A 17,580-nucleotide genomic window follows, 5' to 3' on the forward strand; every position below is an offset into this window, starting at 1 on the left:
TATCTCCATCCAAACAGTAAACTTTTGTATTACTTTCTCCTTCCTTACTGAAATCATTCCTGTGTTAAACTCATATCCCTCTGTCTACATCCTTCCAAGAAATAACATGTTTCTCGCTTTCCTTAATAATTCGGTTCTGTCTCTTAATTCATATCTCCTAACAATCTTTTATATCTATTTCCCTGACATATAATTTTAATATCAACTTTTGGTAACTTCCAAAAATCATAAATGCTTCTCATTTTCTCCAAAAATAGCTCCTCAACTAAATGTCCACCGTCCACGACGGGAGAAACTAAAAATAAATATTTCTTTCTTACATAATTCTTTACACACATAATTTATTGGCTTCCTTTCTACTTTACACTGCATTTTAAGACAGAATTTACTACTATTTCGTCAAACTATCCGCATGCTAATCTCTGTCTTCCTCCTTTCATTCTACTCCTTCCCCATAACACATTTCCTCTGCAGAATTATTACTTTAGTTGTTGCTTTATTGTCTTACTTCACAACTATCCTTTTGGTATACTAAAAAGGTTGACCTATTTATTTTTAATGAGATAACTACATATCAAAAATTTTTATTTGTATGCTTTTTTTAGCTTCCCTAGTCTTTGACTTCTGTACTTTTACTCTCATTGGAATCTGGATATTTGATACATCTAATTTTACTAGTGGAGTTAATATTTACTGTTTTACCCTTTATACACTTTCAAGTGACTTACATGGTGCAAGCCCAATGATTATCCTATCTCTGGGTTAATCAGTTCGATGGCATTGTCATGAACCACTTCACTTACCTCCATAGGGCCTTTATATACCGAAAAGAATTTAGGGCTCTGATGTTTTTCCTTGTTAGAGAAATAGTTGGTTTTCACAAGTACTTTTTGTACAAATGAAAATACTCTTGAGGTTGTCGCTTTGTCCGCCCAGTTCATTCTATTTAACGCCGCAGCCTTCAAATTGCTCAGTGCAAATTTTACTAGATGTTGATGTTGTAATCTAGGTGCTGGTGGGAATTTTATTATTTTCCGGATAAGTCCCTGTCTTACATACATCATCTGACTTGTGTATCTATACTGCTTTCTAGGCATTCTAGTTCCACCCGAATAGTTCGGGTTTTGTGATGAAAAACATCTAAACCTTCCTGCTTCGTTTGCATGATGAGCATATCGTCATTTATAGTTACCACCATAATTTCTGGAACCAAAGCTATTGTAATTCCGTGGCTCACCAAAACCATAATTATTGTTTGACCTCTGTGAGTCCCCACCACTGTATGGATAGTCTAAACTATGATTTTTTTTGTCATTTCTTCAAAAAATCTAATTAGCTTCTTTCCTCCCGAGTTTTCAAATGACGTCTTCTGTAACTATTCATATTTTATCCCATTTTGGGTTTCCGTGGACCAATATCGCCCAAAGAACGCAGACGTGAGTTGTTCATACGACTGGCAGTTTGTAGCGACTCTTTGCATCATTTCCGCTATTGCGCCTTTCATATGACCACAAATAAAATCAAGCTTATGTCTAAGTGGCCAGTGTTCTGGTAAACCAATTTGGAATTGGAGTATAAACGTACAGGTGTGTAAGCTGTTCCCGTTTTCTCTGTAATGTAGGAATTTTCTGACTTTCAAAAAATGATCATTTGTCAAATTTTTCTGTTGCACCATGTGGCGTTCGTGTTTTCTCAACATTCTCCTTTCCCTTCAATTGCGTCGTGTTTTCCTTTATTCGTACTACGCTTTTGTATCCTGAGGCGACATATTTGAGTCCCATCTAGCATCGCATCCACGCAGTGGTGTGCAGTTATCTAAACCGTACAGTTCCTCGTGTATCGAACTGCAAGACACGTTTAAATTTTCCGTTACTGGATCAGTGTTTTGTCTTTGTACTTGCTTCATATTGACCTGCGGTATATGGCATGTTGTACTACAACTCGTAAATTAAAAAGAATTAGGTGCATGTTGCATAGTAAACTGCTCTGTTATCGCGTCATTCGCGTACGTTGCGAGGGTCGGTTGCCGCTCTGCTGGTATGCGCGCAGTTACCATTGTCTGCTGTGAACACACATTACCTGCTTCGCTCACCTGTCTCAACTGTACTTCTAACATTTGCTTCTGTTTCGTATCGAAAAATACCGACGCAACATCTTGTGAACATACAAGTGGAATCTCATGACCTTTTTTGTGTTTAGCAACTGACACGGAAGATTGCATAACGGACTTGGTTACCTACGGAATTTTTTCCACCACTGTGTCAGATAATATTACCGATTCCGTCGCCTCATTACTGCTTTCTGAACGGTTCTCAATATACTGCTTCAGTTTTGTACGAAGCTGTTCATACTGCTGCTTATTTTTCGAGACGTTGTTTACAGTGCGTGTATCGAATCTTTTTAACCCCGCTCGCGTGACTCTTTTTCTTACGTTGAGTTGTTCCACGATTTGTTGTGCCTTACCAGACGCCTTACGTGCTAAATTATCAACTCTTTGGTTGATAATAGACACTGCATCCTGCACATGGTCAATGTCAGTACGCATCTTTTTCTGATCGGCCATAAGCGATTGAAATAATTCACGCGAGGCTCTTGCCTCTTTCCGGATTTCAATAAACTGTTCATTAGCTTCCGTTCGCGTCTTTTGCTGATCTTTGTGCACTTTTTCGAACCCAACATTGATTTCAATTTTTAGACCATTCAAAGCAGCATTTGTTTCTGATTTTAAGTCTGCTAACCCTGCCTTTGTTCTGTTTTTAAGTCTGCTATCCCTGCTCTAATTGTTTCACTTGTTTGCTTGACAACAATTGTGGGTTGCTTCAACATTGCGAACACACTGTCAGACGCTTCGCCATCGTCATCTGTCATCGTTTGCTGTAAATTTTGCCATTCGTGTCTTTCATGTGACGTCTCAGCGACTTCTGTGTCTGGTGCCTACACACTTACACACATTCTTTCCGTAGGAAACTGTCCCGTTTGATTCAGAATTACAACGTTTCATTCAATGTATTGAAGTTTCACACTCTGATTCAGCTCCTTAACCACCAGATCTGTCATCTGTTCGGTTTTGTGCGGTTTCAACCTGAGATACCGATCGCGAAACTGCCACCTTTGCCTCTGCATTGTCACTTGGTTCGGTTTCGTGACTCGCATTCGATACATTTTGTTGTACGTCATTTTCTATTCTATCAAGATCTTCAGTTCACCCTACATGCGACGATCTGCGTCCGTCCGCAATCTCAGACCGTTTAACTGACCTCTGTCCTTCACGATATGCGCGAGCCTGAGCTCTAGTCAACATGAAGTTATACGAACTGACACGTCTCCAAATTATCATAGAAAATCTCTTTTGACATTAACACATGATTATTAACGCCGTTCACAGTTTGTCATACACAACTACTTTTACTCAAAACACATAAAGGAAGTATAAAATCTCATCTAAGGTGCGAAATTTACATTCATTGAAGCTGCCACCTTACAACTGTGGATATTGTATCACAGACACAGTCCCTTTGACTGTTTAGAGGTGTCACTAAATCAGCCCAAAGATGTAAACAACCCTGCAATAGCAGCACCTATTAGACGGTGGGGGTCCGACAGCCAATCAGTTCCAGTCATTCCACGGCTCGTGTTGTTTGCAGTTCAACCACACCAAGATGGTCGACACCGCGGTTCGATCGCGTCCGCATTGTTACTTTGTGCCCGGAAGGGCTCTCAACAAGGGAAGTGTCCAGCCGTCTCGGAGTGAACCAAAGTGATGTTGTTCTGTCATGGAGGAGATACAGAGAGACAGGAACAGTCGATGACATGTCTCTCTCAGGACGCCCAAGGCCTCCTACTGCAGTGGATGACCGCTACCTACGGATTATGGCTCGGAGGAACCCTGACAGAAACGCTACCATGTTGAATAACGCTTTTCGTGCAGCCACAGGACTTCTTGTTACGACTCCAACTGTGCGTAGTAAGCTGCATGATGCGCAACTTCACTCCCGACGTCCATGGTAAGGTCCATCTTTGCAACCACGACACCATGCAGCGCGGTACAGAGTGGCCCAACATGCCGAATGGACCACCCAGGACTGGTGTCACGTTCTCTTCATCGATGAGTGTCGCATATGCCTTCAACCAGACAATCGTCGGAGACGTGTTTGGAGGCAACACGGTCGGGCTGAACGCCTTAGACACTCTGTCCAGCGAGTGCAGCAAGGTGGAGGCTCCCTGCTGTTTTGGGGTGGCGTTATGTGGGGCGACGTACGTCGCTGGTGGTCATGGAAGGCGCCGTAACGGCTGTACGATACGTGAATGTTATCCTCCGACCGATAGTGCAACCATATCGACAACATATTGGCGAGGCATTCGTCTTCATGGACTACAATTCGCGCCTCCATCGAGTACATCTTGTGAATGACTTATTTCAGGATAACGACATCGCTCGACTAGAGAGACCAGCATGTTTTCCGGACATGATCACTATCATTCATGCCTGGGATGGATTGAAAACGGCTGTTTATGGACGATGTGACCCATCAACCACTCTGAAGGATCTGCGCCGAAACACCGTTGAGGATGGGACAATCTGGACCAACAGTGCCTTGATGAACTTGTGGATAGTATGCTACGACGAACAAAGGCATGCATCAATGCAAGAGGACTTGCTACTGGGTATTAGAGGTACCGGTGTGTACAGCAATCTGGACCACCACCTCTGGAGGTCTCGTGATATGGTGGTACAAAATGCAATGTGTGGTTTTCATGAGCAATAAAAAGGGCGGATATGATGTTTATATTGATCCCTACTCCAATTTTCTGTGCAGGTTCCGGAACTCTCGGAACCGAGGTGATGCAAAACTATTTTTGATGTATGTATGTCTTTGCCGATGTGCTTAACTTTGCGTGAAGTCACGTGTAACTAGTTGTGTATGGCGTCAGAGACAGACACACGTACATCTTTTTTTAATGTAAGTCATAGGATCAGATACGTCTATCCGTCACAAAACTGCTTGGCTTGTTAGTATTATACTACATGAGCATAACATCGTTTTGACCAAAGTTCTAGGTTTTACCATTGTCTTCATTAGCAAGGAGTATCGGCAGATTCTGGACGGATACGCATTTTGCTGTGACAAGCTCTCATGCAAGGTGACAACATGCTGGATCATTCCTCAGAGGGTACTCCAATTGTGGTATATATAGCATAGGTACTTATGATGTCTGGTCCATTTCCTGTGTAATTCTAATTTAAGTGGTGAAATGATACATTTTTTCTGATCAAATAAAAAACATTTGTGTTGCTGCCCTTGTCTTCGGGTTCAGGTAGGTGTAGTGGTATATCATGAGATTTTAGAGATTTTTCAGTGTGACATGAGAAGGAAATAGAAATTTCAGGCGTTTTGCGCAGATTTTATGCACTAAACATGTAACTCAGAATTTTTCGGCCTACCAGCAGCTGCTTAGATTGACCTGAGGCATTGGCGAAGTGTTTAGAATTTTAGGGACGCCAGTTCTGCGGAGTTAATACCGAGGGATCGCGACTATGTGTCTGTTAGGTGATGTCATTTTCTTTTGTGTATGTTTACTTGGCTAAATAGCCGGGTAATATTAATTACACTCGTAAGTGTATAACGCAAATATCATATTCAACCAGCACATGGGCAGATGTGTAGTATGCATTAATTTATTTATTAGAGTTCCAGTCAGGACCTGAAACAAACTTTTGTTGTGCAGACTGTGTTTTTTATGTTAATTCAAAATTACAATTATGTAAAAATACCACCGGCGCACAATTAATATTGACAGGATTACCTAACGGTGCGTTAAACAGGGTGCACGGGCGAAAATTCGTTGAAGCTTTCGCATATCACAGGAAGACCGGCGAGATTAGCCAGCTATGCGGGCGTTGTGGCACGGCCTGCTGTCCACCTGGAGCATAACAATTGTGGCTGGCAGGTCGAAAAATACGAGAACCGGACTCGCCGTTATATTTAGCCTGACTTTTGTCCAAAAAGCTGAATTACCTGTTTTAAATAGAAATTCAGTCAGTTGAGTATTTTTAATCGTTTACTTGTGATCAATCACAGTTAGTCTTTTGCAAGATTAACCTTAAACATGCTTGAAATACAAATAAAAAACAAATAGTATACAACATTATAACTAACAGTTGTTACAGCAAACAAGTTCTCAATCTTATTAATGGCTCAGTCTTCTTGCTAAGGTAATCTTATGTCAAAATTAACTAAAAGCTCTGCATTAAACAAAATAAAATATGGGTCTATTTTTCTGCAACGGGAAAGAAAAGATATTCAATAACTTTGGTCATTTCAGTTAGACTTAAAAGACAATAACAATAATCTATAGTTAAATATAAATATTTCTCATTTGAACCCACTTGATCAAGAACGTTATTTTTCTTGGAAATCATTTCGTTGAACTTTTGGCAGGATAATTTTCAATCAAAGAACATAGTCTTTCTGACTGTGTCAGATCGCAATTTGTTTCCTCTGCAATTGGGCGTTTATGAAAAAGAATATCCTTTCGATATTTGCATTGTAGCCTAGAATTGAAAAGTAATGTTCTTCCAATTTCAGTAAATGGTATATCTATATATCATTATGGAATATGTCCTTATTACTCCTTACATTCATTTCTCACACTTACGTCGTTAGCTTGGAAGGGGTCTTAGCCGTTCAGTCTTCACTTCATCGCTAAAAAGCCTAAAAAAAGCCGGAAAGGCCTGACTAGTATGTATTTGTGCCGGATACACGTCAGGGTAAAGCCGAACACCTGGCAACCGTAGCTACGGCAGGTGTCTGCGGACGAGTTGCGCCAAATGGAGCTGGGAACGCGGCCGCTGTGAGCAGTGCGCAGGCTTAGCGCAGAACAACTGTTCGGAGAAACCCACGGTCACGGGGCAGCCGCCGTGACAGCGGAGCTTCACTGGCAGTCGGCAGAGGGTTTGCAATCCTTTTCATTTCCTCTGTGAGTCCCTGGGAACAAAATGTGTTCGCACGTCTACTTCTCTTCAATATTTTCTTGTCGCGCACACAAATTCTATTTGGAAAAAAAATGTAGCATAACTTTATTAAGTCGATTAAACGAGCCTGCAATGCACCTAGGCTTTATTAGAATGAAACATAGGTAATCGTCCTTTTCTGGAAAACACTTGTCTACTATTAAGTTTTCATTAAGGAAAGCGAAAGTAGTTGATATGAGATCTTCGATTAAGTCTTTCTGGCTAACACATATGATCGATTGAGAGATACAGCGGTTGTTATTTTAGTAAGTACCCAAGCTAAAGTAAAATATTTTTAGTAATTACCTTTTCTGGAACACAAATTCGCCGGCCGCTGTGACCGAGCGGTTCTAGGCGCTTCAGTCCTGAACCGCGCTGCTGCTGCGGTCGCAGGTTCGAATCCTGCCTCGGGCATGGATGTGTGTGATGTCCTTAGGTTGGTTAGGCTTAAGTAGTTCTAAGTCTAGGGGGAATGATGACCTCAGATGTTAAGTCCCATAGTTCTTAGAGCCATTTGAACCATTTGAACACATATTCCTACTATGTGTGGTTCACCTTGTTTTTATGACTTAGGGTGTGTCCTGCGAAGGAGTCTCTGGTTTCAAAGGTAAATATCTCGAAAATTAAGATTGACAGGCGAGAGCTACGAAAGGTATATTTATTGTGAAAGCCGTAAGAAGTTTATACAGAAGCTTTTCAGAAGTTTCGAAATTATTCGAAAAAATTACTAATACATGACGCTGTGGTCTGCGCAGATCCCGTAGTATCTGTGTGCATGATTAAACTTAGCTACTGCAAGCTGTCTTTGCAATCACGTCACAATCTCGTCGAACTGTCCACAATTCGCAGTACGGAGGTGGCGCAAGCGGGCAATGAAATTTTCCATCACACCCTACAGTGTCTCAACAGAAATGGATTCAGAGTCTACACAGATCGTAGATTCAGCCTACTTAAGCGTTTTGAGATGGTTCGGGAAGATACAGTTTTTCAAAGTGCCATACCAAAAGTAGTCACAAGGAGTCAAATTGAGCAGATATGGAGGCCAATCCATCCTTGTGCCAGTAAATTTACAGCAACGAACGCAATGGATCTTTTTCCGAAGTATTCATCCAGAAATCGAAACACCGATTCGGTACGATGTCGTCTGGCCTCGTCTTGCTTGAACCTCTCGCTGCGTGATCGGTCTTCCAGCGCTAGCGGCGTGGCGACAAATTATTCCAAAATTGCAAAGTGGCGTTCATTAGCGATCGTCTCTCGTACGAAAAGAGGGCGAATAATGCCTCTGCTGAATACCACAGACCGAACAGTAACTTTGGGAGAAGAAATTGGTTTCGCTTCACACAAACGGATATTTTCGGAACGCTAATATCGCCAGTTTTGTTTACTCACGACTCCATTCAGGTGGAAGTGTGCTTCATCTGTGAATCAGACGGAGCTACCATCAAGCCTGGTGGATTTGGATTTTGAATGGAAACATGTGTAGACTCTGTCTCACTATTTTATGCTTGCTGGAACGCTTAAAACCAGCCTCTGCCGCAATTCTGACAGATTTTCTAGGATTTTATTGAATAATTTGAGAAACCGTACCGACATTTTCAGGAGTAATTACGGTTTGCCTGGGGCCAACATTCCCCACTCTATCATCAGCCACTTTGCCTGTCCCTTGGAATTTGGCGAAGAGCTTGCGACTGTTTCTCACAGCGGGCCCTTTTGGAACGTTAAATCGTGTTTACAACTGCGCATTGTTACCGCGGACTGTGTTCTAGCCCGCATCTCGTGGTCGTGCGGTAGCGTTCTCGCTTCCCACGCCCGGGTTCCCGGGTTCGATTCCCGGCGGGGTCAGGGATTTTCTCTGCCTCGTGATGGCTGGGTGTTGTGTGCTGTTCTTAGGTTAGTTAGGTTTAAGTAGTTCTAAGTTCTAGGGGACTTATGACCACAGCAGTTGAGTCCCATAGTGCTCAGAGCCATTTGAACCATTTTTTGACTGTGTTCTAAACTGTGGTATGCTAGTACCAGAAAAACATCTTGTTCAATGGAAAACACATCAACCTCTTCCTTGAGTACGCTGACCTCCTTTCTCGTTTCAGTGGTGTAATTGACCGCTCTGAGATGCGCGGCACTATTTATAGGTCCTCCCTATTGCTATTACAGCACGATCCGTTAGCAGCTTTTCGATATATTTAGAAACTTCTGTATTTCTAGCACTCGTTTATCGATCATAGTTATCGAGATATTTAACTCTGAAATCAGGGACTCCCTCGCTGGACACTCTGTACACGCTACACGCAACACATCCTCACATTTTGTCTATTAATTATTAATAAGACAACATTATGTTTTGCCATTTACCATATCGTAAAACAAGACTGTGTGGGATCGTTTTATAGGTTCAGTGACAGGATGGATTGGTAAATTTTCTAGCGTGCCTCCCACGTATAGCAAATGGGGCAGCTACTTCGGAGTTTTTTTTCTTTTATTTATATTTGGGAAGAACCATGTGAACGTGTGACAATGACCGTCACATATTGCTATGTGATATCGATTCAACTTTACGGTCAGCATATTTTTTCAAACTGAGTTGCTGGTCTGTGAATTGTGTATTGGAAGAGTGATGCTTCACATCAGGCTTGTGGACACAGAGCGGACTGAGGATCCTATTATAGTGACAGGGAAGGACATCGGTAAATATTACCGCTTCTATCATCTCCTCCCCGCCCCCCTTTTGGGTGGTCTAAGTTTGACACCCGTCATCTTGTGTGTTGGCGATCAACGCTGAGAGGGTGGTTGTCGGCGCATGCTCTGAAGATATGTGATTTGAATAATCAGGCTGCTCTGTGTTGGCATCTTGATGACTGATACCCTTGGTTGGAGCAGTACCTCCGCTTTTTGCTCAAAAACATTGACTCAGTCGAACAGTTTCCATTGGTTCGCCTAGCGCATGGAGCAGACGAACAAACGCTCTGTTTCAGTCCAGTATGAACTCCATGAAGGCTAAAAGTGTTTCGTGTATGCAGAGAGGGTGAAGGTTGCGGTCTGTTCCTCAATTTGTCAAAAAATTATGCAGCATTTTTCGGCTATCACTTTGGCAATAGCATAGATTCAGCCGCTCCACCTAACACTTTTGAGAGATTGGGAGTTGAGGAGAAGGAATGAATTTTTCGGGGAGTCAGGGGAGAGGTTCGAGTGGCGCGGATGCTGACCGAGAGAGACGAAAGCTGTTGGCCATATGTCTGCTTTCAGCATTCTACTGTCTTGGAGCAGAGGTGAATTTTAGCGATCCACAGTAGAGTCATCCAAATCCGAGCAGTTCTTTCCCTTCACACTTATCGTCTTCTTGAAACCCTCATTTAGCTTACACTGCAACACAGTTTTATTTCAGCTGTTGTTCCAAAACATTTATTCCCACATAGCCACATAGCACATTACGTGTAGTGAGAGCAACACATTTCAGGTGTACTGCTGTCACAGACAAGCTGTAGATGAGATAAGTATCAAGGTGTTTCTTTGTGCTACTAAAAATGTTTTGCAACAAGCACGTATTTGTTTATAAGCATATGGGATAAATTAATACATCTTTTATTCTTGTTTTCACCTATATCCTTCCATGTTGCCACACGTTTGGATTCTGTGTAGCGTGTATTGTACAAAAAAAAAAAAAATACGTTTGTGTGCACCAACCCATTTAATTTTTCGGTTACTTCTGACATTTCTCCTACTGCAACCTCCCAGTTGCCCGCTATGTGCAACAGTGGTCACTCATCCCCTGTTAATTGGAAAGCAACGCTGCCTACTCTTCAATGGCAGTCCTGTGAAGTTACGCAGAGTACGTGATCATTATCGGCATCCAAAAACAGCTGGTTTCAATCGATCCCACATATGTTCAGTTGGGTTCATGTCTGGGGAACACTTTATCCTGCTGCCTAGCATGCTGAAAGAATGTGTTTCCGAGAACAGAATGATCAGCACACGAGATATTATCCATCCGGATCAAATTGTCACCAGAATGTTGCAGAATCTCGTCCCTATACCACAGAGCAGTGAGATTGCACTTAATAGTCATGAAAGAAGTACTGTGACCCCATATAAGGCAATTCCAGAACATCAGTACACCACTAAATTCTTCCATATGTTGGACACAGTGTTGGAGGCATTCGATATTATCGAGTTGTCTTGAAACACGTCTGAGATTATCTGTGTGCAAACAGATCATAGTTTCGTCCGAAAACAGCACAGAGCGCCAATCCAGGTGCGTCCATTCTCTACGATTTCTTTCCCATCTGTAGTGAAGCCCATGGTGTTGTCATGTTCAATGTGGGGCTCGCCATTGGCGTCGGAATGGAGATTCGCTTCAATCAATCGTTTCCTAACAGTTTGAGGCGATTCTCGGTGTTCTGAACGCTGTTTTAAACATTAATTCAGGTCTGGAGCACCCAGCCCACGGTTATTTTGACTCTAAAGTCGTAGAGATCCTTCATGTTTCGTAACTGTCCACAGCAAACGGATTATGGGATATACGTTGTCAACACTAATTGCCAATTGGAACCAATTCGATGTCTGAGATACGTGAACTGATTCTGAAGCATATGTCGAGCAATATCCCTTCTTGACAAATCTTCTGTATGTAGTGTGATGATGCAGACCTGATCATTGGTCCCAACTGTCCTTCATGGCATGCCGGCCGTGGTGGCCAAGCGGTTAAAGGCGCTACAGTCTGGAGCCGCGCGACCGCTACGGTCGCAGATTCGAATCCTGCCTCGGGCATAGATGTGTGTGATGTCCTTAGGTTACTTAGATTTAAGTGGTTCTAAGTTCTAGGGGACTGATGACCTTAGAAGTTAAGTCCCATAGTGCTCCGAGCCATTTGAACCATTTTGAACCTTCATGGCATGATGGGTTTTCACTGTATTATTCCACAGATGTCTCTAATGTGTTCCTGCTGATGCCTTACTTTCAAATGAAATGCTGCAATCCATTTAGAAGCGACAATCTACCCATAGGAAGTGCTCCTGGCAACAGTGTGTGTGTTTACAAACAACGTCAGGGATGACCTCCAAATCGCTACAGAAACAGTCACAGTATCAACATAACTGCCCAACATATCAGACTGTTGCAACACCTTTGTTTATGTGCGTATGTATAGGTGAACCACACATGCATCCTGTGGGAGGCTATCATAGTATCACCCCATAGTTTCACATCACATAAAGATATCATGTAACAGCAATGTGTGATCTGAAGTACATCAAATATCATAGTTTCACATTACATAAAGGTGTCATGATACAGCAATATGTGATCTAAGGTACATCAAATATAATCTCTGTAAGTTTTTAATATCGTAATTGGATACTGCAGGCATCTTCACAGCTCTCCACATGTGTGTTGGCAGCTGGAGTGTGTGTGGTTTGGGGAGGATATTCCAGCTCTTGCATCATGTATGGGGTGGAGGGGGGGGGAGGGGCGGGTATATGTGTGGCTGCAAGCACGAGCTGTACCTCCATAACACCAACAAATCTTCTGCATTCAGTGGAAAAGCATGGCGTAATTGTTGTGTAGCAAGACTGTAACTGATTAAATTGTAGTGTAATTTCTTCCAAAAAATTAATCACTCACCTTTACAGTGTAATTGTTACGCATGAAGACCGTAATTGCTTAAATTTCTCTGTAACAGCATCTTTGATTTTATGGAAATTACTGTCACCTGACTGAATTACGACCACTAATTTTCCCCAGCTCTGCAATCTGTGTCAGTGTTGAAGAAATACATTTCACTGATGGGCGTACTACAACTTTTCGGGGTCACTGTGCATTCTGTCACAGTGATGGATAATCACAGCTGCCAAAGTGGGATGTGACGGGGAAACCATATTTCTGGAAGCCTGGTACGGGCTTGTCCAGTATATGCGATGCAGAATTACCGCTTTATTGGAAGCAAAAGGAATACCAACACGCTATTAATAGGTGTTTATAATGTTTTGACACATTTGTATTGTGACCCACTTCAAAGTTTACTCACCTTCAGAGTCATGTGACTAAACAAACACACACGCACACACACACACACACGCACACGCACACGCACACGCACACCTACTGAAGTCTGCCATAATTGCAACATGCAACTTCAGTTCAGGGAGTCAAGTGCAGCTGCTTGACAGGACAGCTGGACTCGATCATTTTCCAGAATCTTACATAGCGTCAAGGTGCTGACATATTTCATAGGCAGTAGCTGGTAGGAATCGACTGCAAGAAGGAAATGTAGAGGGAAAAGGGGAAGGAATGAGAGGAAGCGGTAGGAAGAGAATTGGACTGATGGACTGGGGTAAAGTATCTGGAGCATATCTATATCAATAATGTATGTAATGACGCTGGAAAGACTACTTGGCAAGCTAGGCCGTTACATATACCTATGAAATATTCTAAAAGTTGTAAACGTAAGCCGGCCGGGGTGGCCGAGCGGCTCAGGGCGTTACAGTCTGGAACCGTGCGACTGCTACGGTCGCAGGTTCGAATCCTGCCTCGGGCATGGGTGTGTGTGATGTCCTTAAATTAGTTAAGTTTAAGTAGTTCTAAGTTCTCGGGGAATGATGACCTCAGAAGTTAAGTCCCATAGTGCTCAGATCCTTTTGAACCATTTGTAAACGAAAGTGGATGATGAAAACAGAAATAGTCGCATGAATTTACTTATAATTTGCATCTTATGACTTAGCAGCAGACTGCTTTTTCACATTACTATTCATGATTAGAATGTGCTACTTTACTGACCTGTAACTTCAGTATCATGCGTTGAGTGTGACAAAAGAGTGGATGTTAAAATTATGTAAAACACTCTCACAGTATGAATAGGGACAATAGCGACAATTCACCAACGGCTTGGCTCGCACTGATCCCAGTTCATCAGCCTACATGTGTTTGTTGCACATGACCCAGGCTCGACAGTATAAACAAGTGACAACAAAAGAACTTCAAAAAGTTCGCTGCAGGAAACGTGATGTGATATGTAATTTTCGTAACTGACGCCATCTTACATCGTCTCTAAATCACTCACAGTATACTGATACTTGGATATATGGACAAAACTAAACCCATGTCAGTAACAATGAAAGTGTGTAATGGATATTTATGTAAATGTTTAAGTGTAAAAAGCGTATATTGTTAATAGCGTAGAGTGCAGTGGCTACATTACTAAAAATAAATATTTGATTCGATATTTGACTTTCATAACTCTCGCTTAGATAGTTTTCTTTCAACCAACATCAATGTTTTTCTTTGTGCAATATTGATCATTACATTGATCTGTTTTTTCAACTATTTCTGTGGTTTGCCCATCTTCTATCCGTCAAACAGCGATAAAACAATATACTACCTTGCATATATTGTGTAACAAAGAAAATTGCATTATGTCATAACAATTTAAGATCAAATACATGTAGTTACTTAGCAGTTACACGTAGCAGCAAGCAAGTTTCTCGAATCACTACCTACTAGCTGATCTTTCATTATGAATAATAATGTTAAAAACCATATCGGCTCAACCACTTGTTTATAGTGGTTGAACCGATATATTTTTTAACATTGACATTCACAACCACCACCTCTCATCCAGTATGGATAAAATCAAAATTATGAATAACATTTATATGAAATCATCAAAACATACAATTAATAGAACTTCAGAAACCGAATTTTGTTGCATGAAGAATGTAGTCTGTAGTATCGTCAGAACTTAGCTGACACTGGGTCATGGTCTTGTGTCGGCAATGTGAGAATTTGCGAGGGTCCAGGAGGGAGGTGCATCTCTGTAAACCAAACCTGGCATGGGGTGGATGATGCTGGAGCTGTGGAAAGAATCTGTCATACTACTCCATGGAAGTTGCCTTTCGAGAGGTGGGTGGCATATACGTGTGTGCTGGCAGTCTGACATGTGGCTGCCGGCAGGAGCTGTGCACTCACACCTGAATTGTGCGGCGGGGGCGCGATGTATATTATGTGTGCGGCTGACCAGCATGGGGCTGGCAGCACTTTGTCGGGTGGTCTGCAAAAAAGTATAATGGAGACTCGATGGCAGTGTATCAGAAGCATGTACAATGCTTGTGAAATGGTTTAAACATTAAAAAAACACACAAGACTTCTGCTAATGTTGCAAACTAGAACTAATAACATGAATGCAACTGCTGGCTACCTTTCATTGTAAACGAAAATGTTCAGACTTCGTGTTTAAACATGTCTCACAGTTGTGATGATTGTACAACACATACAAGTGAGCTATTCTGAATTTTCCATTAGAGCAAGGAAACTATTTTAGGACAGTTGTGCTTGGAGGATTAAACTTAGCACAAATAGCAAGCCTTGTCTTGAGAAGCTATCTCACCATTACATACTTCTTACAATTTGGATAGGTCTGCCATTTGGACTGGGATGTTGTAGGGAACCATGGATACTCAGGGTGGGAGAAGAGGGAGGCATCTAATAAATTATCCTCAATAGCCTGTCTCTATTATATCCAGTAATAATAAATAGTCTTATCAGGAGCAGATGTTGTAGATGAACCATCATTGTATCGTTTGTGACTCACAAGGAATGGGGGGTGGGGGGAAGGAGTGTAATAAATCATCTATTGTCTGTCCTAGGTCCCAGGTACAGCCAATTTTAACTTTCCATGAGAAAGGAAGGGAGTAACAAATCATTACTTTTGTTCAGGATGACATCTCATTTGCATAATTCTTTTGTCTGTGCCAGAACTGGTGCATCCCCTCTACTAGCGTTCTTTCATCACTGCCCTACCACTCGATAGTTTAGTTTCAATAGTCGAAAACAGGCTCTGTTACAGTTCTTGTAATATTTGAACGTACTGGCATTTATTGCTAAACGTAATGAGTCAAAGAAATTAATACAGAGAAAAAAATATTTATTTTGGCTCCCTAGAGCTGCACACCTTTACAGACTACCGATTCAATACATTCAGTCGACTATTTAAGCAATACTAAATACACTGAAGCGTGAAAGAAACTAGTATAGGCATGCATATTCAAATACAGAGATATGTAAACAGGCAGAATACAGCGCTGCTATCGGTAACGCCTATATAAGACAACAAGTGTCTGGCGCGGTTGTTAGATCGGTTACAGATGCTACAATGGCACGTTATCAAGATTTAGGTGAGTTTGAACGTTGTGTTCTAGTCTGCACAGGAACGATGGGACACAGCATCTCCAAGGCACCGATGAATTGGAAATTTTTCGATACGAACGTTTCAATCACTGTGCCGTGAATATCAGAAATCCGGTAAAACATCAAATCTCCTGCATCGCTGTTGCCGGAAAAGATCCTGCAAGAACGGGACCAACGACGACTGGAGAGAATCGTTCAACGTGACAGAAGTGCAGCCCTCCCGCAGACTGCTGCAGATTTCAAAATGGCTAAAATGGCTCTGAGCACTATGGGACTTAACACCTATGGTCATCAGTCCCCTAGAACTTAGAACTACTTAAACCTAACTAACCTAAGGACATCACACAACACCCAGCCATCACGAGGCAGAGAAAATCCCTAACCCCGCCGGGAATCGAACCCGGGAACCCGGGCGTGGGAAGCGAGAACGCTACCGCACGACCACGAGATGCGGGCAAACTTGCAGATTTCAATGCTGGGCCATCAACAAGTGTCAGCGTGCGAACCATTCAAGGAAACATCATCGATATGGATTTTCGGAGCCGAAGGCCCAATCGTGTTCTCTTGACGACTGCACGACACAAAGCTTGACCCATGCCTAGGCGCGTCAACACCGACAGTGAACCGTTGATGACTGCGGTGTGGAGTGGCCGTGCTGTTTGAGGCTCCATGTCACGGATTGCGCGGTCCCTGTCGCCGGAGGTTCGAGTCCTCCCTCGGGCATGGGTGTGTGTGTTGTTCTTAGCATAGGTTAGTTTAAGTAGCTTGTAAGTCTAGGGACTGATGACCTCAGCAGTTTGGTCCCTTAGGAATTCACACACACGGTTCTAGGCGCTCAGTCCGGAACCGCGCGAGTGCTACGGTCGCAGGTTCGAATCCTGCCTCGGGCATGGATGTGTGTGATGTCTTTAGGTTAGTTAGGTTTAAGTAGTTCTAAGTTATAGGGGGCTGATGACCACAGATGTTAAGTCCCATAGTGCTCAGAGCCATTTTGAATTCACACACACTTGAACATTTTTTTTGTTGATGACTGGAAACATGTTGCCTGGTCGGACGAGTCTCATTTCAGATAGTATCGAGCGGATGTACATGTACGGGTATCGAGACGACATCATGAATCCATTGACCCTGCATGTCAGCAGGTGACTGTTCAAGCTGGTGGGGGCTCTGTGATGGTGTGTAGTTGGAGTGATGTGGGACCCCTGATACATCTAGATACGACTCTGACAGGTGACACGTACGTAAGCATCCTGTCTGATCACCTGCATTCGTATCAATTGCGCATTCCTATGGACTTGGGCAAACCCAGCAGGACAATGCGACACCAAACACGTCCGGAATTGCTATAGAGTTGCTCCAGGACCACTCTTCTCAGTGTCAACACTTCCGCTGGCCAA

This window comes from Schistocerca nitens, chromosome 3 (assembly GCF_023898315.1).
Source record: "Schistocerca nitens isolate TAMUIC-IGC-003100 chromosome 3, iqSchNite1.1, whole genome shotgun sequence".
NCBI lineage: Eukaryota > Metazoa > Arthropoda > Insecta > Orthoptera > Acrididae > Schistocerca > Schistocerca nitens.